This window comes from Oncorhynchus mykiss, chromosome 15 (assembly GCF_013265735.2).
Source record: "Oncorhynchus mykiss isolate Arlee chromosome 15, USDA_OmykA_1.1, whole genome shotgun sequence".
Taxonomy (NCBI): domain Eukaryota; kingdom Metazoa; phylum Chordata; class Actinopteri; order Salmoniformes; family Salmonidae; genus Oncorhynchus; species Oncorhynchus mykiss.
In genome coordinates, this window is record NC_048579.1 from 63,713,308 (window position 1) to 63,737,558 (window position 24,251).

A 24,251-nucleotide genomic window follows, 5' to 3' on the forward strand; every position below is an offset into this window, starting at 1 on the left:
TTCTCATGCATGCTTCAGTGCTGCTTGTCTCGAAGCAGGCATAGAAGTAAATTAGCTCGTCTGGTAGGCTTGTGTCACTGGGCAACTCGCAGCTGAGCTTCCCTTTGTAGTCCGTAATAGTTTGCAAGCCCTGCCACATCCGACGAGCATTCAATCTTAGTCCTGTATTGACGCTTTGACTGTTTGATGGTTCGTCGGAGGGCATAGCGGGATTTCTCGTAAGCGGCAGCTCTACCCTTTAGCTCAGTGCGGATGTTGGCTGACCAAATACGTAGGGGAGTGTACATGTGGTATTTGTGCTGGGATTCCCTCATTAATCGTGGGTAATCTGTCTGGTAAAAAACAGCCCTTTCCCTTTTTCCTCTTTACTCCCTGTTTCTGTGAGGATGTGCCACATTGATATCTCTATTGTGTGGCGGCCGCGGCGCGCCTTAATGGGGAATTTTACACAATGGCCGTATTGACTCGACTGAGATTAATAGCGGTGGGGGCGAACTCGATAGAGTTACTTTACCATAACAATGGCCACCATCCACCGCCGTGGCCCAATTGCATGTTTGTATTAAATAATCTATTACCAGCACAAAGGACGGGAGCTGTTCATCCCAAGTATGGCACCAGAGGTTTAAATACAACCTGCGTTAAGAACAGATCTGTCTGTCAAGAAGAGAATGGCAGGGTAACATACTGTATAGCCTTGGTTGGTTGGTTTATGTTAGGTACAATTCATTAGAACAGGATTGGGCAACTGGTGGCCGGATCCTTTTTGTAGGCCCACATATGACTGAATGTGATGGTATGAATGTGCTTTGGTTGGTTTGGCTTGGTAACACTTTACTCAAGCCCCAGCAGGTGTAATACATTACTGTCATAATGCATTATAAGACTTGTCATAAGAATAACTGAACCTTATAATAATATCTAGATATCATCTGGTAATGAGTTATTATCATCCCTAGAAGAAGTAACATTTATGAGTTGATCATAAAACATATACTTCATGCTTATAACCTGAAATAGAGACACCTGGTGCTTTAACCCATGTAGGTGATTTGCTGGACTGCAGTCATTACATTCTGTGTCCGTCTCTCAATCTATAGCTCAACTAGTGACGGTAAAACATTCAGATTGGATCACTTGGAATGACTGAGACATCATTATGTGTGTTGACAACATTGCAAAGCCTACCTACCGTCTTTACCGGATTCTTTCTCGGAAATGTAAGCATCTCCCGGGAGGTTTTTTAATAGACAGTAATTGCACACATACAAAACATAGCATTGAACCTTGAAAATAATCAATCAATCCAAAGAATTTTAGAATGTCATCTTCTATTGAGGCTTGGTGTGCATACCAAATGGCACCCCATTCCCTATCTAGTGCCCTAATCTTGTCCAGAGCCCTAAGACCAGAGCCCACACTCTACAGTGGATATTTATTCCTAATTATCCAGTAAATCCGGAACAACACTTGTTTTGTAAAATCACATAGTGTCACGGCTGTTGAAAGGAGAGGACCAAGGTGCAGCGTCGTGAGTGTACATTTTAATTTATTAATCATAATGATGCCGAACAAAACAAATAACACTACAAAAACAAACCGTGAAGCTAAAGGCTATGTGCCGTAAACAAAGTCAACTTCCCACAAAGAAAGGAGGGGAAAAGGGCTACCTAAGTATGGTTCCCAATCAGAGACAACGATAGACAGCTGTCCCTGATTGAGAACCATACCCGGCCAAAACATAGAAATACTAAATCATAGATAACAAAACATAGAATGCCCACCCCAAATCACACCCTGACCAAACCAAATAGAGACATTAAAAGGCTCTCTAAGGTCAGGGCGTGGTTGGTTGGTTGGTAGGTAGGTCTCTGTCTGTCTGTCTGTCTGTCTGTCTGTCTGTCTGTCTGTCTGTCTCTCTCTCTCTCTCTCTCTCTCTCTCTCTCTCTCTCTCTCTCTCTCTCTCTCTCTCTTCAATTCAAGGGGCTTTATTGGTATGGGAAACATGTGTGAAGCAAGTGAGGTAGATAATATACAAAAGTGAAATAAACAATAAAACATAACATATTACACATACAGAAGTTTCAAAACAATAAAGACATTACAAATGTCATATTACGTATATATACAGTGTTGCAACGATGTACAAATGGTTAAGGATACACAAGGGAAAAATAAATAAGCATAAATATGGGTTGTATGGGTTGTATGTAACACATGGGTTGTATGTAACACAATGGTGTTTGTTCTTCACTGGTTGCCCTTTTCTTGTGGCAACAGGTCACAATTCTCTCTCTCTCTCTCTCTCTCTCTCTCTCTCTCTCTCTCTCTCTCTCTCTCTCTCTCTCTCTCTCTCTCTCTCTCTCTCTCTCTCTCTCTGTTTGCATCTTCCATTCTCTCTTCTCTCTCTGCCTATCTGTCTCGCTCCATCTCACTCACTCTCTCTGCATATCTCTGTCTTTCACTCTTCCTGTAATCTGTATGTCTTTCCGGTTGGATGACTCAGTAATGTCACAAAAACTGATGCCTCTGGTCTCTGGGGGTCCTTTGCAGCCTTTGTGTGTTGTTGGGTGTGTTTATATGGCTTGATGAGGCTCCAGGATGCATCTCACTAAACACCCAAACGTAATTAAAATGTTGCAGGAACAAGAGGAAGTCCTTGAACCCCAGCATCCCACTCCTCCTGTTGCCATGGCGCTCTCCCCGGCAACCAACCGCAACACATGGTAACTATGCGGCACATTCCACCGCGGAACAGAAACAGGACAAAACAAGAGCCCCTGTTTTCCCTCTCTCTCCTCCCTCTCTTCTCCGCTCCTCTTCTCCTTTTTCTGACTCTCTCTCCCGTCTGTAAAGAATGTGCAGTATTTTCCCACTCTCCGAAGCCTCTGCCCTTCACTTCGAACAAAGTCGAGCTCATGTTTATTTAAACCTCTTAAAGCTCCCGACATTGTTTCAGGCTGATTGGTCAGGCAGACACTTTAAGCCTGGCCAGGACTCTTAAAGATGCCTACATTTATAGTGAGAGTGATAACTCCCTAATAGACTAGTGGTGTCATGGTCCACTTGACCTAGACTCTCTCTGGATTATATTTCTTCATCTTGACACACACACACACACACACACACACACGCACACACACACACACACACACCAATTCCCCATTGATTAACACCAACACTAGGATGACATGCTTCTGGACACTGGCTATAGGAAACCCTGAGAACCTTTTGGCCCTAGGCAGTGTTTCTTCCTCCCATAGAGGAGAGAGCAGAGCAGAGCGTTGAGCTCCAGCCAACCCTGCTTCCCTGCTAGTTTATAGACAGGGTTAGCCTCTCAATCATGGGCGAGGGTAGTGGGGCCTGCTGCCAAGGGCCTGCTATGGCAACCAAGCCGGGGCCCACACAGGGTGGCCGGTGCCTATATTTGGCACAGCTCATTTCGGAGGAGAGGGAAGTTAATTGAAAGCGACGAGGAGCATATTCTCCCCTGGCCTCTCTCCTGTCCTCCTAGGTCCATTATACCCTGCCTATACTCCCTCTTTCTCTCTCTCTCTCTCTCTCTCTCTCTCTCTCTCTCTCTCTCTCTCTCTCTCTCTCTCTCTCTCTCTCTTTCTCTCTCTCTCTATCACTTTCTTTTCTCTCTCTGTGGGCCAGGGAGCAGTAAATCCTCATCAGATGAGATCTGTAGCGAGAGAGAATAAAATAGAGAGAGAGAGAGGAGAGGGACAATATGTGGTATATAGAGATGGATAGTAAGGAGAGAAAGGAGAGAGGGCCAGAGCTGCGGTGTAACTATACACAGTTGACTCAGTCAGGGGCAGGATGGTGATTTACTACGTCTATGTTTCCTTTTTATTTTCACGGCATTGCCAAGGTAAAGGGGTTTGTGGGGAGGTTAGGGTGCCTAAGAATGAGAGACATTTAAAAGGATTCAAGATGTCTGTCTTTAATTATTTCACCACAATCCATCTTATTATGTTATCTCTTCTCCCTGTTCACCTGTCAATCACTCCTTCTGTTAACTCTGTAGCAGCCCAGCCTGTCAAGTACTCCTTCTGTTAACTCTGTAGCCGCCCAGCCTGTCAATCACTTCTTCTGTTAACTCTGCAGTAGCCCAGCCTGTCAATCACTCCTTCCGTTAACTCTGAAGCATCCCAGCCTGTCAATCACTGCTTCTGTTAACTCTGTAGCAGTCCAGCCTGTCAATCACTCCTTCTGTTAACTCTGTAGCAGCCCAGCCTGTCAATCACTTCTTCTGTTAACTCTGTAGCAGCCCAGCCTGTCAATCACTCCTTCTGTTAACTCTGCAGCAGCCCAGCCTGTCAATCACTCCTTTTGTTAACTCTGTAGCAGCCCAGCCTGTCAATCACTCCTTCTGTTAACTCTGTATTAGCCCAGCCTGTCAATCACTCCTTCTGTTAACTCTGTAGCAGCCCAGCCTGTCATGTACTCCTTCTGTTTAACTCTGTATTAGCCCAGCCTGTCAGTCACTTCTTCTGTTAACTCTGTAGCAGCCCAGCCTGTCAATCAATCCCTCTGTTAACTCTGTATTAGCCCAGCCTGTCAATCACTCCTTCTGTTAACTCTGTAGCAGCCCAGCCTGTCAGTCACTTCTTCTGCTAACTCTGTAGCAACCCAGCCTGTCAATCACTCCTTCTGTTAACTCTGTAGCAGCCCAGCCTGTCATGTACTCCTTCTGTTAACTCTGTAGCAGCCCAGCCTGTCAATCACTCCTTCTGTTAACTCTGTATTAGCCCAGCCTGTCATGTACTCCTTCTGTTAACTCTGTAGCTGTCCAGCCTCTCAATCACTACTTCTGTTAACTCTGTAGCAGCCCGGCCTGTCAATCACTCCTTCTGTCAACTCTGTATTAGCCCAGCCTGTCATGTACTCCTTCTGTTAACTCTGTAGCAGCCCAGCCTGTCAATCACTACTTCTGTTAACTCTGTATTAGCCCAGCCTGTCATGTACTCCTTCTGTTAACTCTGTAGCAGCCCAGCCTGTCAATCACTACTTCTGTTAACTCTGTAGCAGCCCAGCCTGTCATGTACTCCTTCTGTTAACTCTGTAGCAGCCCAGCCTGTCAATCACTACTTCTGTTAACTCTGTAGCAGCCCAGCCTGTCAATCACTCCCTCTGTTAACTTTGTATTAGCCCAGCCTGTCAATCACTCCCTCTGTTAACTCTGTATTAGCCCAGCCTGTCAGTCACTCCCTCTGTTAACTCTGCAGCAGCCCAGCCTGTCAATCACTCCTTCTGTTAACTCTGTAGCAGCCCAGCCTGTCAGTCACTTCTTCTGTTAACTCTGTAGCAACCCAGCCTGTCAATCACTCCTTCTGTTAACTCTGTAGCAGCCCAGCCTGTCATGTACTCCTTCTGTTAACTCTGTAGCTGTCCAGCCTGTCAATCACTCCTTCTGTTAACTCTGTAGCAGCCCAGCCTGTCAATCACTCCTTCTGTTAACTCTGTAGCAGCCCAGCCTGTCAATCACTCCTTCCGTTAACTCTGAAGCATCCCAGCCTGTCAATCACTGCTTCTGTTAACTCTGTAGCAGTCCAGCCTGTCAATCACTCCTTCTGTTAACTCTCTAGCAGCCCAGCCTGTCAATCACTTCTTCTGTTAACTCTGTAGCAGCCCAGCCTGTCAATCACTCCTTCTGTTAACTCTGTATTAGCCCAGCCTGTCAGTCACTCCCTCTGTTAACTCTGTATTAGCCCAGCCTGTCAAATACTCCTTCTGTTAACTCTGTAGCAGCTCAGCCTGTCAGTCACTTCTTCTGTTAACTCTGTAGCAGCCCAGCCTGTCAATCACTCCCTCTGTTAACTCTGTAGCAGCCCAGCCTGTCATGTACTCCTTCTGTTAACTCTGTAGCAGCCAAGCCTGTCAAGTACTCCTTCTGTTAACTATGTAGCAGCCAAGCCTGTCAGTCACTTCTTCTGTTAACTCTGTAGCAACCCAGCCTGTCAATCACTCCTTCTGTTAACTCTGTAGCAGCCCAGCCTGTCATGTACTCCTTCTGTTAACTCTGTAGCTGTCCAGCCTCTCAATCACTCCTTCTGTTAACTCTGTATTAGCCCAGCCTGTCATGTACTCCTTCTGTTAACTCTGTAGCAGCCCAGCCTGTCAATCACTCCTTCTGTTAACTCTGTAGCAGCCCAGCCTGTCAATCACTCCTTCTGTTAACTCTGTATTAGCCCAGCCTGTCATGTACTCCTTCTGTTAACTCTGTAGCAGCCCAGCCTGTCAATCACTCCTTCTGTCAACTCTGTATTAGCCTAGCCTGTCATGTACTCCTTCTGTTAACTCTGTAGCAGCCCAGCCTGTCAATCACTCCCTAGGTTAACTCTGTATTAGCCCAGCCTGTCAATCACTCCCTCTGTTAACTCTGTATTAGCCCAGCCTGTCAAATACTCCTTCTGTTAACACTGTAGCAGCTCAGCCTGTCAGTCACTTCTTCTGTTAACTCTGTAGCAGCCCAGCCTGTCAATCACTCCCTCTGTTAACTCTGTAGCAGCCCAGACTGTCAATCACTCCCTCTGTTAACTCTGTAGCAGCCCAGCCTGTCATGTACTCCTTCTGTTAACTCTGTAGCAGCCAAGCCTGTCAAGTACTCCTTCTGTTAACTATGTAGCAGCCAAGCCTGTCAGTCACTTCTTCTGTTAACTCTGTAGCAACCCAGCCTGTCAATCACTCCTTCTGTTAACTCTGTAGCAGCCCAGCCTGTCATGTACTCCTTCTGTTAACTCTGTAGCTGTCCAGCCGGTCAATCACTCCTTCTGTTAACTCTGTATTAGCCCAGCCTGTCATGTACTCATTCTGTTAACTCTGTAGCAGCCCAGCCTGTCAATCACTCCTTCTGTTAACTCTGTAGCAGCCCAGCCTGTCAATCACTCCTGTTAACTCTGTATTAGCCCAGCCTGTCATGTACTCCTTCTGTTAACTCTGTAGCAGCCCAGCCTGTCAATCACTCCTTCTGTCAACTCTGTATTAGCCTAGCCTGTCATGTACTCCTTCTGTTAACTCTGTAGCAGCCCAGCCTGTCAATCACTCCCTTGGTTAACTCTGTATTAGCCCAGCCTGGCAATCACTCCCTCTGTTAACTCTGTATTAGCCCAGCCTGTCATGTACTCCTTCTGTTAACTCTGTAGCAGCTCAGCCTGTCAGTCACTTCTTCTGTTAACTCTGTAGCAGCCCAGCCTGTCAATCACTCCCTCTGTTAACTATGTAGCAGCCAAGCCTGTCAGTCACTTCTTCTGTTAACTCTGTAGCAGCCCAGCCTGTCAATCACTCCTTCTGTTAACTCTGTAGCAGCCAGGCCTGTCAAGTACTCCTTCTGTTAACTATGTAGCAGCCAAGCCTGTCAGTCACTTCTTCTGTTAACTCTGTAGCAGCCCAGCCTGTCAATCACTCCTTCTGTTAACTCTGTAGCAGCCCAGCCTGTCAATCACTCCTTCTGTTAACTCTGTAGCAACCCAGCCTGTCAATCACTCCCTCTGTTAACTCTGTAGCAGCCCAGCCTGTCAAATACTCCTTCTGTTAACTCTGTAGCAGCTCAGCCTGTCAGTCACTTCTTCTGTTAACTCTGTAGCAGCCCAGCCTGTCAATCACTCCTTCTGTTAACTCTGGGGAGTTGTACTTTATGCCCAGTAACATCAGGAAAGCATTGATACTATTATAGATCAAAGCAATGATTAGGCTACCAGAAGGTGGCTCATTTGGTTGGAGCGCAGTGTTGGCAACCCCAAGGTTGTCGGTTCCATATGTCTGACAGGGATACGTGTCCCTCAGAGTTGGCAGGGCCCATGCAGTTCCCCTTGGCACGCACAACCTATTGTGCCACGCTCATAAACCTCCCCCCGGGCAGCCGGGCTCCTCTAATATACTTTCCCCTCTTTATTAGTCATTACCATGTCACTTTATCTGCAAAAGTTTTAGTGGGTTCAGTCACTTTATCTCTCTGTGTGCATTCCAGTATCTCGTTCAAATCAAACATCTGCCCTGCCTCCTTCCTGACTTGGCTGGGTTGCCCTTATCTCTCCACTGCTCTGCATTCAATCCACTTGTTTGATATGTGAAGGGTGAAGGAAGGGGTAGAGGGACTGGATAGGCTGCAGTGCTAGTTCTGAGGTAGTACACACTGTCTTAGTGGTCAGTACACGTGTTCTAGCGTGGAGAGGACAGCCGGTGAGTGGCAAGAAGGAATGTTAGAATGTTCCTGGCAGATACTGATGCTCTTAGACATCTGAGAGAGAAAGGAGAAGTGGGGATGTTTCAACTGCCTCTCGGTTGACTCTGTTGGCTCCAGAACAAGAGCTTTTTATTGAAATGTGGTTATTTTTGGCTTAGCGACAAATAGGTTGTATTTTTCTGACACTGGTGCCCTTAGACTTGCTTTTAGGGAGGGCTGAGGAGTCTGTCCATTGGGAAGTGTTCTTTCTGTGGTGAGTATCCTATGACTCTGAATCTGAGGTTATTTCATCTGAACTGTGTTGTATTGAACCCTTCAACAGGGCCACTCACCGAAGAAGCCCAGGTTATTGGAGGTTATCCGTCAAACTCAACGGCACAAAAGCGGCGCCCTCACCTGCCTGCACGACTGGCGACCCCAGTCTGACAACCTCCCCACCCTCCTCATCTTTGATTCAACTCACACTCCCCTACTTCCCTCGTTCTCTCTCCATTCTCCCTTCCCCTCTTGCCACTCACCACTCCCCTACTTCCCTCGTTCTCTCTCCATTCTCCCTCCCCCTCTTGCCACTCACCACTCCCCATCTTCCCTCGTTCTCTCTCCATTCTCCCTCCCCCTCTTGCCACTCACCACTTCCCTACTTCCCTCGTTCTCTCTCCATTCTCCCTCCCCCTCTTGCCACTCACCACTCCCCATCTTCCCCTTTCACCCCCCTGTTTTTCCTGGTTGTATATTTTTTTGTAATCACATCTTCAGTAATTTTAAGGGTCTCCACCTGCAATGACACATACTGTACATCTAGTTGATTAGAATAAACGGTGAGGGGAGCCGGACAGTGACTCATCTTAATCAGCTTGATAAATGGTGTTCACACCCGGCCCCTGAAATTAGCCAGGAAGTGAAGTGGGTTTCTCTCTTCTGTGTGTTGGGGTATGTGTGCGTGTGTGTTCATTTGTGTGTGTGTGTGTGCATGCGTGTCTGCACTTATGCCCAAAGAGGTGGTCTCTCCCCGCACCCCCCACCAATACAATATGTGTGCGCCGCTGAACTCCCGAAAACAAACGATGAATCATCATTATACTGTACATTATGAGAGTTGTGGCCAAGCACCCCCAACAAGCTGTGGTACCATTGCAATACAAAGGGCTGCTATGTGATGTGCAGCCTACATTGTGTTGCCCAGCTAGACCACATAGGATATCAATATCCCACAGAGATCCTTCCCATGTACTCTCTATGTCTCTGATATAGATACATGTTATTGGATTAAATCTTATGCATGTGACTGAATGCAAACTTATTACATGCCATTTATCATCTACTTATGTAGATTGGAGCTCTCAGATGACAGGTTTCATTTTCCTGAGCGTTTTCCCCATCTGACTGGATACCATTAACCCTGTTGTTTGCACTCCGTTTTCCCTTTTCAATTAGCTTCTAAATGGGACATGATTGGGATGAGAAAAAATATACGCGATTGACACAAGATTGACTGGGCTCTAATTGAAAGTTAGCTTGCTTTATGCGTCTGTAAAAAAGGTCATTATTTACATTAAGTACGCCAAATTATTGATTTATTTCAGTCTGGAAGTTATTACATCCATTATGTCATTCGTCCCATGATTCATTTGTGCATTGGGTTTTTGATGAAGCTGTAATGCATACTATTATGGCCCTGATTTCTAATGAGCTCAAACAACGTCTGCAGCTCACGTTGGTAGTGGGGAGAAAACACGGTTGCTTCCAATATGGCCGCCCTCTTTGAGCCAGGATTTCCACTTCACTACATCTAGTAGGATGTAGTGAAGTGTGTGTGTGTGTGTGTGTGTGTGTGTGTGTGTGTGTGTGTGTGTGTGTGTGCGTACTTGTGCAGCCCACCTCCGCAAAAAATGCATGTATGTGTTTTTAGCAGTTCTGCTGCCGTATCCTGTTTGGTAGCTAATGGACGGGGAGAGGGGCAGTGGGAAGCCAGTGAATATCCTTCCTCCCATTCCTCTCTTATATCAACCCAAGTGAGATGGACAGACATCCACGCATGGCTAATGCAGCCCTCAAGACACACCCAACATCCCCCTTAATGTCCCATCTATTAGTTATTAATGAAAAGCTATCCACACTGAAAGTAAGCTAGTGTGCACAGGGGACGTATAGTACTGAAGTGGATGCAGAGACTGAGAATCTATGCCCATTGCTTTGCATGCAGACTGAGAAAGTTGAATATTCCTGGTCTACAGACACATACGGATAATAAAATACCAGGTTGGGAAGCAGTGGGGGCACTTTGCCAATCTGTGTAGCAGACCTGGGTTCAAATAGTATTCGAAATAATTCAAAATACCTAAGCTGGACTCGATTGAGTTTGCCTATAGCAAAGGAACTAATAGAATAGTCGCACAGTGCTACCCTACCCATTTGGCACGCCAGCCTAAAGCAAGCGCTCAAAGAATGAGAAAGATTTCAAGTAGTATTTGAACCCAGGTCTCAGACCATCGGTGTAGCTTTTTTATAAATGCTAGTGGATGAATAATACTTCATGGAGGCTGCCAGATTCTCCCATTCACAGAGGCTTGCTGGGCAGGAAGATTAGTTATTTTGTTTAGCCATGGGATCGGAGCCTTTTGTTTCTGCGTAGCGCATTTCGGCTAAAGGTCAGTCTAAGGCCGCCACGGACCCCCATATCTCTCCACCCTGGCCACTGTCCCTCTCTCTGTTGTTTTCTCATCGCCCACTTCTCTTATCGTCCACGCTCACACCTACGGCTAGGGTCTTCTTTCTCCCTCTTCAGCCATGGGCTTTGGAGAGACTGATGGAAGCTGATAACCTCTAAATCCGGGGAGGGAGTTGGGGGGGGGGGGGGGGGGGGGGGGCAGCTTGAGCCGCTGCCAGAGAGTAAGGGGCCTCTGGCAGGAAACCGGGCTGGGGCAATGCCCAGGCTTTTTGGCTTCCTGGGCCTTGGGCCTGGGCCAGGCTCATAGCTTAGTCTCTTAGTTTTTGAGGACCATGACAGTTGAAAAATAGTCTGAGCAGTCTGAATCTCCACTTATTTGAGGCTATGGGTTTAGTACTCTTAGTGCAGGGGTTTAAAGACAGGCCACTTCTCTTTGCTCCTCTATTCCTCTCCTCTCTCTACTCATCCATCTCTTCCTCCCTCCGTCTGTCTCCCTCTGGGGAGGAGGGCTCCCCACGGTGTGGCGCACAGCAAGTAACGATCAGCTCCAGTGACCCGAGACGACTCACTCATACCTGAGCAGGCAGGAGAGAGAGAGACAGAGAGGGAGCGAGAGAGACAGAGAGGGAGAGAGAGAGTGAGATAGGGAGACAGAGTGAGAGAGAGAGAGAGAGAGAGAGAGAGAGAGACAGAGAGGGAGAGGGAGCGAGAGAGACAGAGAGGGAGGGAGAGAGAGAGAGATAGGGAGACAGAGTGAGAGAGAGAGAGACAGAGAGAGAGAGAGAGAGAGAGAGAGAGAGAGAGAGATAGGGAGATGGAGAGAGAGCAAGATAAGGAGACAGAGTGAGAGAGAGAGAGAGAGAGAGAGAGAGAGAGATAAAAGGAGTGAGAGATAGAGAGACCTTGACAAGACAGAAAGTAAAGGACAGGGTGGGCCGGGCCTCAATTTACCCAGAGTGCTTCCTGCCCACGCATCTACCAATCAGAAGGGCGATCGGCCCTGCCGGTTTGTAACGGTGGGGGTCCAGACAGACCATGGTACATCACCTTGGAAGGCGGACGTCATTCCCACAACGATGGCCCCAGGGAAGAACTGTCTGATAAAAACAACAGCTCTCTCCAATCACTCCCTCTCACCCTCGACTGGTAGTAATCGCTCATCCCTCTGCTGCCTGTGTGTGTGTGTGTGCATGTGTATGTATGTGCATGTGTGTGTGTTTGTGTGTCCTCTTTCCTCCAAACTCCATCCATAAAAAGGCAGACTCTGGAAACATCCCAGGACATTCATAAATCAGTCCCAGAAAGTATATTTTTCACCTGTTCAGACACTCAGTTATAAAGGCCCCGAATATGAGTTGAATCGATTCAATTATTGTGCCAGCAAAAGTGAATTACAAATATAATTGCTAATTTGACAGCATAAATATTATTCCTATATCTGACAGTGATGATTTCTGACAAATTGCTCTCCCACCGTTTAATGTCCTTCAAGAGAGAAAATAGACACTGAAACGTATAAATAAATGGAAAATATCATTGGGGTGTGTAATTAGTTGATAATGCATTAATCCCATTATATGACCCGTGCCAGCTAATTGCTATTGTCAGTCATCCAGAACGTTTCAGGTGGTTTGGATGCTCATTATGTGAAATTCTCTGATTATTATGACTTTATTTTCCTGTCCGCATTCAGAAACTGAGTTTACAGGTGCCAGGAATTACAAGACGACAGTCAAAAGCTAGGTCATTACCAGCAGTGTCCAATGTGGCGCCGGTACTAACGGTACTGTCTAAACCAGCCAGCCGGCCGGCAGCCACGTCATCAACAGTTCCTGGAGGAGCCACTCGGCTACTGGCTAATGAGCGCTGAGGTGGCAGGGTGAAGATCTTGCTGTGGCATCCCGTCGTCTCGCAACACAATAACAAGCTGCCTCTCCAACACACTGAGGGCTAAGGATGATGCCTTAACTGAGCCTGGGGTGAGAGAGAGAGAGAGAGAGAGAGAGAGAGAGAGAGAGGGAACCTAGCCACTGTGTAAAAGGTTTAATGAACAGGAATATGTAATGAAGGTGAGAAGGATATAGATGTGCAGAGTTTGAGGTCTCTCTGTTGCCAGACTAAAAGAGAATAGTGCAGTGTGAGAGACTGATGATATCCATCGCGTATATAGAGCCATTGTCTCACGTCAGATGGTATCACTCCTACGCTATGTTCATCCCTCAACCGATCTGTCTTGAAGGACGTGGAACTCATCTCTGAAAGAGATTTTGTTCATCCGCCTAACACTAGATCCTAATTGTGAAAATCACTTCGCTCTCGGTAGCTATGATGCACTGGCTACTACGGTAAACCGGTGCTCTATCAGCTCAGCAAACTTGCTCCAGCTAGCAGCCTAGTGTTTGAATGGCCATACTGTAGCTAGTTTGCCAGCTTGTTGAGGAAGTTGTATGGCACCAAAGTTATGGGACTATTCCCAGAAATCAGTATGTATCAGACTCTGACAGCTGGCACTGTGCCTCGCTACTTTATAACATTTGGCCAACGCGATAACGTCGCAGAGAGCAGCAGTCAGCTGTGCTGTAGAACTCTAATCACAGTGTAGTGATACACCTGACTATCTGGCTCCATTTTATATTATAGTAAAATCATGTGCAGTCGAGTGTAATGCTTTTTTCTGACTAAGATCAAGGAATGGTCATAAGAAACAAAGATCAAAGCAAGTATTATTTAATAACTTTGTAAAGTGAATAGATTCGGATACAAGCCATAAAGCTTGAATTACAAATCATTAACAAGTGTTAAAAGCCATTCAGAATCGATGCATGAAGATCTCAGAGTTTCAAAGCGAAGTATGAACAAAAAGATGCCTACTAGGCCAGAGGCCTAGAAGCCTAGGAAGTGAGAAAATGGAATACAAGCTTCCTCCATGGACAGGATAAGAAAGAGAACAACAGACCTTCATTCTATTTATACCAGATTGGACTTGTTTCTATTCAAATTCAATTGTTGACCAATCCACAGACCAAACCAAAGGTAACACAACTACGATATCCAATCGGATCAAACCAACCAACATCCAATAGGAATAGGAAGGGGGTAACATCTATGTGGGATGACCGGAGGGGGTGGGCTGGTGACCACAAAGAATGCATTCCTGAGGTAACAACTGCGTACAGTGTCATCAGAATTGACTCTGAACAACTAGAAGTAACCACAGAGATCATGCATCAACATAGATGGCATCAACGTTCTCCTCAGAGGATGTTTTAGATAGACACCAGACATGGATGCAATAGTGTTATTTTAACACACATTTCTATAGTTAATTCTTTGCTTACATTTGGAGAGAGAGAGAGAGATACGTTTTGGCCCCTCAGATGGGGGAAGTGTGTACTGTCCCTTAAAGCATTGCCCTTTGTGTCTTCCCTGTGTTCCTGGGCCATTTTCCAAGCAGCCCCAGTTGAAAGAGAGCACTTTGTGTAGGGCCGAGCCTACAACGGCAGAACAGATATCATGAAAACTCATTTTTGCATAGACTAGAGTATTTGCATTGACCCCCTTTTTAATGCTGCTGCTACTCACGTTTTATTATCTATGCATAGTCACTTTACCCCTGCCTACATATTACCTCAATTACATCGACTAACCTATACCCCCACACATTGACTTGGTACCTCCTGTATATAGCCTCGTTATTGTTATTTGTGTTACTTTTTTATTAATTTAGCAAATATTTTCTTACTCTGCATTGTTTGTATAAGGGCTTGCAAGTAAGCATTTCATGGTAAGGTCTACACCTGTGGAGTTCGTGTATGGAGCTAGATATAAACAAGAGAATGGTAATGTCCATCGTGTATAGAGCTAGTCATAAACAAGAGAATGGTAATGTCCATCATGTATAGAGCCAGTTATAAACAAGGGAATGGTTTTGTCCATCAGGTATAGAGCTAGAATTAAACAAGAGAATGGTAATGTCCATCATGTATAGAGCTAGTTATAAACAAGAGAATGCTAATGTCCATCGTGTATAGAGCTAGTTATAAACAAGGGAATGGTTTTGTCCATCAGGTATAGAGCTAGAATTAAACAAGAGAATGGTAATGTCCATCATGTATAGAGCCAGTTATAAACAAGAGAATGGTAATGTCCATCATATATAGAGCCAGTTATAAACAAGAGAATGGTAATGTCCATCATATATAGAGCCAGTTATAAACAAGAGAATGGTAATGTCCATCATATATAGAGCAAGTTACAAACAAGAGAATGGTAATGTCCATCATGTATAGAGCCAGTTATAAACAAGAGAATGGTAATGTCCATCATATATAGAGCAAGTTACAAACAAGAGAATGGTAATGTCCATCATGTATAGAGCCAGTTATAAACAAGAGAATGGTAATGTCCATCATGTATAGAGCCAGTTATAAACAAGAGAATGGTAATGTCCATCATATATAGAGCCAGTTATAAACAAGAGAATGGTAATGTCCATCAGGTATTGAGCTAGAATTAAACAAGAGAATGGTAATGTCCATCATGTATAGAGCCAGTTATAAACAAGAGAATGCTAATGTCCATTGTGTATAGAGCCAATTATAGACATGAGAATGGTAATGTCCATCGTGTATAGAGCTAGAATTAAACAAGAGAATGGTAATGTCCATCATGTATAGAGCTAGTTATAAACAAGAGAATGGTTTTGTCCATCAGGTATAGAGCCAGTTATAAACAAGAGAATGGTAATGTCCATCGTGTATAGAGCTAGTTATAAACAAGAGAATGGTAATGTCCATCGTGTATAGAGCTAGTTATAAACAAGAGAATGGTTTTGTCCATCAGGTATAGAGCTAGAATTAAACAAGATAATGGTAATGTCCATCATGTATAGAGCCAGTTATAAACAAGAGAATGGTCATGTCCATCATGTATAGAGCTAGTTATAAACAAGATAATGGTTTTGTCCATCAGGTATAGAGCCAGTTATAAACAAGAGAATGGTAATGTCCATCGTGTATAGAGCTAGTTATAAACAAGTGAATGGTAATGTCCATCGTGTATAGAGCCAGTTATAAACAAGAGAATGGTTTTGTCCATCAGGTATAGAGCTAGAATTAAACAAGAGAATGGTAATGTCCATCATATATAGAGCCAGTTATAAACAAGAGAATGGTAATGTCCATCATGTATAGAGCCAGTTATAAACAAGAGAATGCTAATGTCCATCATATATAGAGCCAGTTATAAACAAGAGAATGGTAATGTCCATCATATATAGAGCCAGTTATAAACAAGAGAATGGTAATGTCCATCATGTATAGAGCCAGTTATAAACAAGAGAATGCTAATATCCATCATATATAGAGCCAGTTATAAAAGAGAGTATGGTAATGTCCATCATGTATAGAGCAAGTTATAAACAAGAGAATGGTAATGTCCATCATATATAGAGCAAGTTACAAACAAGAGAATGGTAATGTCCATCATGTATAGAGCCAGTTATAAACAAGAGAATGGTAATGTCCATCATGTATAGAGCCAGTTATAAACAAGAGAATGGTAATGTCCATCATATATAGAGCCAGTTATAAACAAGAGAATGGTAATGTCCATCAGGTATTGAGCTAGAATTAAACAAGAGAATGGTAATGTCCATCATGTATAGAGCCAGTTATAAACAAGAGAATTCTAATGTCCATTGTGTATAGAGCCAATTATAGACATGAGAATGGTAATGTCCATCATATATAGAGCCAGTTATAAACAAGAGAATGGTAATGTCCATCATATATAGACCCAGTTATAAACAAGAGAATGGTAATGTCCATCATGTATAGAGCCAGTTATAAACAAGAGAATGCTAATATCCATCATATATAGAGCCAGTTATAAAAGAGAGAATGGTAATGTCCATCATGTATAGAGCAAGTTATAAACAAGAGAATGGTAATGTCCATCATATATAGAGCAAGTTATAAACAAGAGAATGGTAATGTCCATCATGTATAGATCCAGTTATAAACAAGAGAATGGTAATGTCCATCATGTATAGAGCCAGTTATAAACAAGAGAATGCTAATGTCCATCATATATAGAGCAAGTTATAAACAAGAGAATGGCAATGTCCATCATGTATAGAGCCAGTTACAAACAAGAGAATGCTAATGTCCATCATATATAGAGCCAGTTATAAACAACAGAATGGTAATGTCCATCATGTATAGAGCAAGTTATAAACAAGAGAATGCTAATGTCCATTGTGTATAGAGTTAGTTATAAACAAGAGAATGATAATGTCCATCAGGTATAGAGCTAGAATTAAACAAGAGAATGGTAATGTCCATCATGTATAGAGCCAGTTATAAACAGGAGAATGCTAATGTCCATCATATATAGAGCCAGTTATAAACAAGAGAATGGTAATGTCCATCATGTATAGAGCAAGTTATAAACAAGAGAATGCTAATGCCCATCGTGTATAGAGCTAGTTATAAACACGAGAATGGTAATGTCCATCAGGTATAGAGCTAGATTTAAACAAGAGAATGGTAATGTCCATCATGTATTGAGCTAGTTATAAACAAGAGAATGGTAATGTCCATCATGTATAGAGCCAGTTATAAACAAGAGAATGCTAATGTCCATAGTGTATAGAGCCAGTTATAAACAAGAGAATGTAATGTCCATCATGTATTGAGCCAGTTATAAACAAGAGAATGCTAATGTCCATAGTGTATAGAGCCAGTTATAAACAAGAGAATGGTAATGTCCATCATGTATTGAGCCAGTTATAAACAAGAGAATGGTAATGTCCATCATGTATAGAGCCAGTTATAAACAAGAGAATGCTAACGTCCATCGTGTTTAGAGCTCACCAATAGTCATCCAATTAGTCTACTCTCTACACTCAGTAAGATATTGGAGGGTATTGTGAGTTGACAAATGTGGGAGTACATGGGAAAGAATGATCTGATTACAGCCAATCAGCATGCTTATCACAAAAATCATTCCACTACCACTGCATTGGTTGACATGACTGACCAGTGCTATGGATAATGGCAAGTTTGTGGGTGTACTTTTTTTAGATTTCAGTGCAGCATTTGATTTAGTGGATCATGAAATAATTAATGCAATAATTAATTAATCATGATCAAAATTAATGCATTATGGTTTTATTTAAGGAGGTAGCATTGCATTTGGTACAGTCTGACAGGAAATAGTCTACCTATATCAATGGCTCATTTTCTTCCCCTCATGTGTTAAATTGTGGAATACCTCAGGGCAACTGCCTTGGGCCACTTCTTTATTTAATATATACCAACAATCTTCCCTATGCCTTAGCAAAAACTCAAGCTACTATATTTGCAGATGATACTACAATTTATGCAGCAAGACAATTGGTTCAGCAAGCTTCACAAGGAGATTTGGAGAATATCAGGGAGTGGGTTTGCCAAAACAAACTTGTTTTAAACACCAAGAAAACCAAAGTTATGTTAGTCTGTTCAACTAGGAAAGGGCCAAAACAGCATGGGATACAATTAAGTATGGGAGGAGTACAAATTGAAGAAGTAGCAGAAACCAAACTACTGGGAGTGCAGCTAGACAACTGCTTATCATGGTCGTCTCAAATAACTCATCTATGTATATATTAAATCAGCATGCATAATCACAAGGATAGCTGAATATTTACCAGGAAAAATCAAATCAAATCATGTATAGAGCCAGTGATTAACATTAGTCAAAGGTCATGCAGATTCCAAAGCTTTCAGAATACAGAGGAAGAGGGTAGTGAGAGGGAGACAGAGAGATAGATAGACTGAAAGAGAGATGAACGGATAGAAACAGGCCTCAAGGCTCTCCAACTCTACTCTAATGAAGTTTAAGAGCCAAGTCCAAACTTGATAGGAATGAGCACATCAATGCATTATTCACTCCACATGAATGCATATTTTACACCAAAAGTTTGAGTGTGCCTAAATGCCCTCGAGAAAGTCAGCCTTAAGAATACTGTATGTCCAGGATATGGCTGTGAGTGAGATTGAGTGAGATTGATAGTGAACTGGTATTTACTATGGAGAATATTCCAAATAGACCATGCATGGATGAAAGGATTCCCTGAACTTAGAGCCCCATTAGAAATGGATGATATGCGATATGGATCGAGAGCTGTGCTTCTCACATTATTAGTCCACATGGTAGATTGGGATGAGAGTTATGGGAATCGTTTCACAAACTAACGAAAAGAGGACCTTTGTGAAACCGGTCAATCCGAGATAAGGCTAGGAACCCTTTCCATGATGCGTCATACTGGACCTAGTCAGAAAGTTAATATTAAGCCTTTCTCTCCTCACTGTTTTTTTTGTTCAAGGCCCTTCTTTTCCACAGCAACGGCTCAATTTCCTAGCTTCGCCAGAACAATCAGCACAATTTATTTTTGAAAAACCGGGCGGTAAAACAATATACTGTAATACCTCCGGGGATCAGTTTGCAGCTGGGCATGACTCTAGCTTGGCTCATACACACACAGATAATCTTCCAAATCTTCGCATAAACAACAAACAAACATAATTTACTTTTCAGAGCTTAGCGACATGTGAGATATCCGGGGTGTGAACGAGAGCGTGTGATAAGCATCTCTGTCCTCTTGTTCCCCGTAGAATAAAATAGAAGAAAGAACGGCGAGTGTCAACCCGTCCGGCCGTTAAGCGACGCCCACGTTTGTTAAATGAATGAAAGTCATGAGTTAACAAAGGCCCATATTTATTCTCATATTTGCTCAACGAACCGAAAGATGGCGGCGCAGAGCTCCATCAATATTGCTTTGCCCAGCCAGCGTCCCCCCTCCTCCTCCTCCTCCTCCCTGTTAATGGCATTTGTCTGCACTTGTGCCAGCCGGGGGGGCCTCTGTGGCGGGCGCGGTTTGGCCCGGCCATCGCTCATCATTGGCTGCAGGCCCCCGGCGGGCTCGTTGTGGACCGCCAGGCCGAACGAGCCAGCATCTGCTCAGGGTCGAAGTGGAGGGGGGGGGGGTCCATGTCTCTGCAGACATTTATTAACAGGAGCCAGTCATATCTTAGCACCGCTCTGGTCTCTCTCTCACATGGCCTGGGTAGAGTAACACTGACCCCTGGACTGTCCTTGGATTGGATCAACGTTGGACTGTCTCAGTACACTGACCCCTGGACTGTCCTTGGGTTGGATCAACGTTGAACTGTCTCAGTACACTGACCCCTGGACTGGGACTGGCCTTGGGTTGGATGAACGTTGGACTGACTCGGTACACTGACAGCTGGACTGGCCTTGGTTGGATCAACGTTGGACTGACTCGGTACACTGACAGCTGGACTGGCCTTGGGTTGGATCAATGTTGGACTGACTCGGTACACTGACAGCTGGACTGGCCTTGGTTGGATCAACGTTGGACTAACTCAGTACACTGACAGCTGGACTGGCCTTGGGTTGGATCAACGTTGGACTGACTCGGTACACTGACAGCTGTACTGGTCTTGGGTTGGATCAACGTTGGACTAACTCAGTACACTGACAGCTGGACTGGCCTTGGTTGGATCAACGTTGGACTGACTCGGTACACTGACAGCTGGACTGGCCTTGGGTTGATCAACATTGAACTGACTCGGTACACTGACAGCTGGACTGGTCTTGGGTTGGATCAACGTTGGACTGACTCGGTACACTGACAGCTGGACTGGCCTTGGTTGGATCAACGTTGGACTAACTCAGTACACTGACAGCTGGACTGGCCTTGGGTTGGATCAACGTTGGACTGACTCGGTACACTGACAGTTGTACTGGTCTTGGGTTGGATCAACGTTGGACTAACTCAGTACACTGACAGCTGGACTAGCCTTGGTTGGATCAACGTTGGACTGACTCGGTACACTGACAGCTGTACTGGTCTTGGGTTGGATCAACGTTGGACTAACTCAGTACACTGATAGCTGGACTGGCCTTGGGTTGGATCAACGTTGGAATGACTCGGTACACTGACAGCTGGACTGGCCTTGGTTGGATCAACGTTGGAATGTTTCAGTACACTGACAGCTGGACTGGCCTTGGGTTGGATCAAAGTTGGACTGTCTCGGGTACACTGAGCCCTGGACTAGCCTGGGGTTGGATCAACGTTGGACTGACTAGGGACACTGACCCCTGGACTGGCCTTGGGTTGGATCAACGTTGGACTGACTCGGTACACTAACAGCTGTACTGGTCTTGGCTTATCAACATTGGTCTGACTCAGTACACTGACGTTGGTTGGAAGTTGGACTGATGTTGGATGGACATGGTAGACTGATGTGTCAGTATGTTGGATTGTGCCTACCATAAATAGCTGGACTGTGTGTGTGTGTGTGTGTGTGTGTGTGTGTGTGTGTGTGTGTGTGTGTGTGTGTGTGTGTGTGTGTGTGTGTGTGTGTGTGTGTGTGTGTGTGTGTGTGTGTGTGTGTGTGTGTGCCTACGTCCTTGCCTGTATTTGGTGGTGTACATATCCAACTGATCGTGTCACTCCTCCATCTCTAGCTTTTGGTATTATCTTTGTTTATTTGTTTGTTTGCTGGATATGATCATCTCTCTTGGTAGTGGTGGTGGTGGTGGTGGTGGGGGTCCGAAGGTGGGGCGGGATGTATCACAGATTGTGAAGCGACTAAAGCCTACTGGGACGGCTCCCAACATCTACCTGCATTTCTCTGACCTTCCCCCCTGTGATCTACAATAACTCTCCCCTCTCTCTACCTCTCTCGCCCTCTCTCAATTCAATTCAATTCCAATTTAAGGGGCTTTATTGGCATGGGAAACGTGTTAACATTGCCAAAGCAAGTGAACTAGATAATAAACAAAAGTGAAATAGACAATACAAAATCTCTCTCTCTCTCTGCATCTCTCTCACTCTGTCTGTCTGACTCTCTCTCTCTGTCTTTCCAAGATCCTTAATCTCTCACTCACGCTGTCTGTCTGGCAATGTCTCTACCTCTATATCTGCCTTTCCCTCCAACTATCTCCCTCTGTCTGACTGTCTGTATGTCTCTCAATCCATGTTGATCTCCCTCTCTCTCCTTCTTTTAAACGTACCATTCCCCCATCCTCTCCTGTCCTCTTTTTCTTCCCACTCAGTCTGTATCTGTCTACCTGTCCCGTCCCCACTCCGCTATCCTCTCTTCTCTCTCCTCTGTTATTTTTCTAAAGTCTCTCTCTCTGAGGTGAGAGTCTGGGGGTTCAGTTCTCTATGATTACTGCGGCGGTGGGTGGTCTCTTCCTTTACCTTCCTTAAGTCCCAAAAACCTTCACAGAAGGACAACTACGCCAAAGGACGGCGCCGTCATAGAACAAAATTGGTGCTGCCGCTTCACCCCTGCTTGGGCTAGCTAGCTGTCGTAGATGTTGTCACATGGCAGGGTTGACTCTGTGAGTTATGCAGGGCAGTGTTCCGCTGGTAAAGAGTTCCCTAAACCTCTTGGCCCGGAGACTGGCTATTCATGACTGTAATCAAAATGTATAAACATAGTTATACTGGCAGAGTCGAGTCAAGCTGAGAGCTAGCTAATTGGCTCTCTGGCATAATTGCATCCAGTCCTTGACAGACAACAAAACCCTGAGATATGGCTGCAGTGAACAGTATTAATTTACACTGGCCACTGTAGCTGACCACTGCCGCCGCCGAAAACTATGCTGACAGACAATGTATTGAAACCAAGAAAAACCCTATTAGATGTGTTATTCTGGTGATTTATGGAGTTTATTCCATGAGAAGATGCATGGAGAACGAAGTGGGGAGACGGGATTCAGCATGCAGGCCAGCACACACAGAAACTATCACACAACGACTCATAATAGATACGCACGCATTCACGCTCACACACCCGTGCAGAAACAAATGCACACACAAGGACACACAGGAACACATGCACAGGTGTGTGTGCGTGCATACATGTGTGGTACGCCTCATTGTGTGTGAGTGTGTGTATGAATGGGTGTGTGTGGGTGTGCAAGTTTTTGTGTGTGCTCGTCTGCACCCACGCTTTCATGCACGTGCCCTTGCATGTTTACTCATTGCTCTCCCCGTACCACCAGTTGTCTCCAGGTCACCAGGTCCCATCTCCTGTAGTATTCACCAGTTGTCTCCAGGTCCCATCTCCTGTAGTATTCACCAGTTGTCTCCAGGTCCCATCTCCTGTAGTATTCACCAGTTGTCTCCAGGTCCCATCTCCTGTAGTATTCACCAGTTGTCTCCAGGTCTCCAGGTCCCACTCATGTAGTATTCACCACTTGTCTCCAGGTCCCATCTCCTGTAGTATTCACCACTTGTCTCCAGGTCTCCAGGTCCCATCTCATGTAGTATTCACCACTTGTCTCCAGGTCTCCAGGTCCCATCTCATGTAGTATTCACCACTTGTCTCCAGGTCCCATCTCCTGTAGTATTCACCAGTTGTCTCCAGGTCCCATCTCCTGTAGTATTCACCACTTGTCTCCAGGTCCCATCTCCTGTAGTATTCACCAGTTGTCTCCAGGTCCCATCTCCTGAAGTATTCAACCGGTTGTCTCCAGGTCCCATCTCCTGTAGTATTCACCAGTTGTCTCCAGGTCTACAGGTCCCATCTCCTGTAGTATTCACCACTTGTCTCCAGGTCTACAGGTCCCATCTCCTGTAGTATACACCAGTTGTCTCCAGGTCTCCAGGTCCCATCTCATGTAGTATTCACCACTTGTCTCCAGGTCTCCAGGTCCCATCTCCTGTAGTATTCACCAGTTGTCTCCAGGTCCCATCCCCTGCAGTATTCACCAGTTGTCTCCAGGTCTTCAGGTCCCATCTCCTGTAGTATAAGCCAGTTCTCTCAAGGTTTCCAGATCAGCAGGTGACATCTCCTCTAGTACGTATATAATGTGCTGGGTGATCTTACATGAATTGAAAGTAGTCAATCTGTCATGTTCGCTGGAATAATTATCGGACCAAGCTGCAGCGCGATGTGGTTTCCACATATTATTTATTAGAAGCGCACAAAACCACAACGAAAGAACAAAACAAACAACGAACTAAGAGGTGTAACATACACTAACTCAAAACAATATCCCATAAAACGCAGGTGGAAAAAATGCTACTTAAATTTGATCCACAATTAGAGACAACGATAGCCAGCTGCCTCTAATTGGGAATCATACCAAACACCAACATTGAAAAACTAAACTAGAACCCCACATAGAAAATAAAAACTAGAAAACCCCCCAGTCACACCCTGACCTACTCTACAATAGAAAATAAGGGCTCTCTATGGTCAGGACGTGACACAATCTCAAAGATGAATACCATTGATAACCATGGTGCTGGTACAGAGCTGCATAGATACATAGCGGAGGGCTTTTAGAGCTGAGGCGTTTTTGACA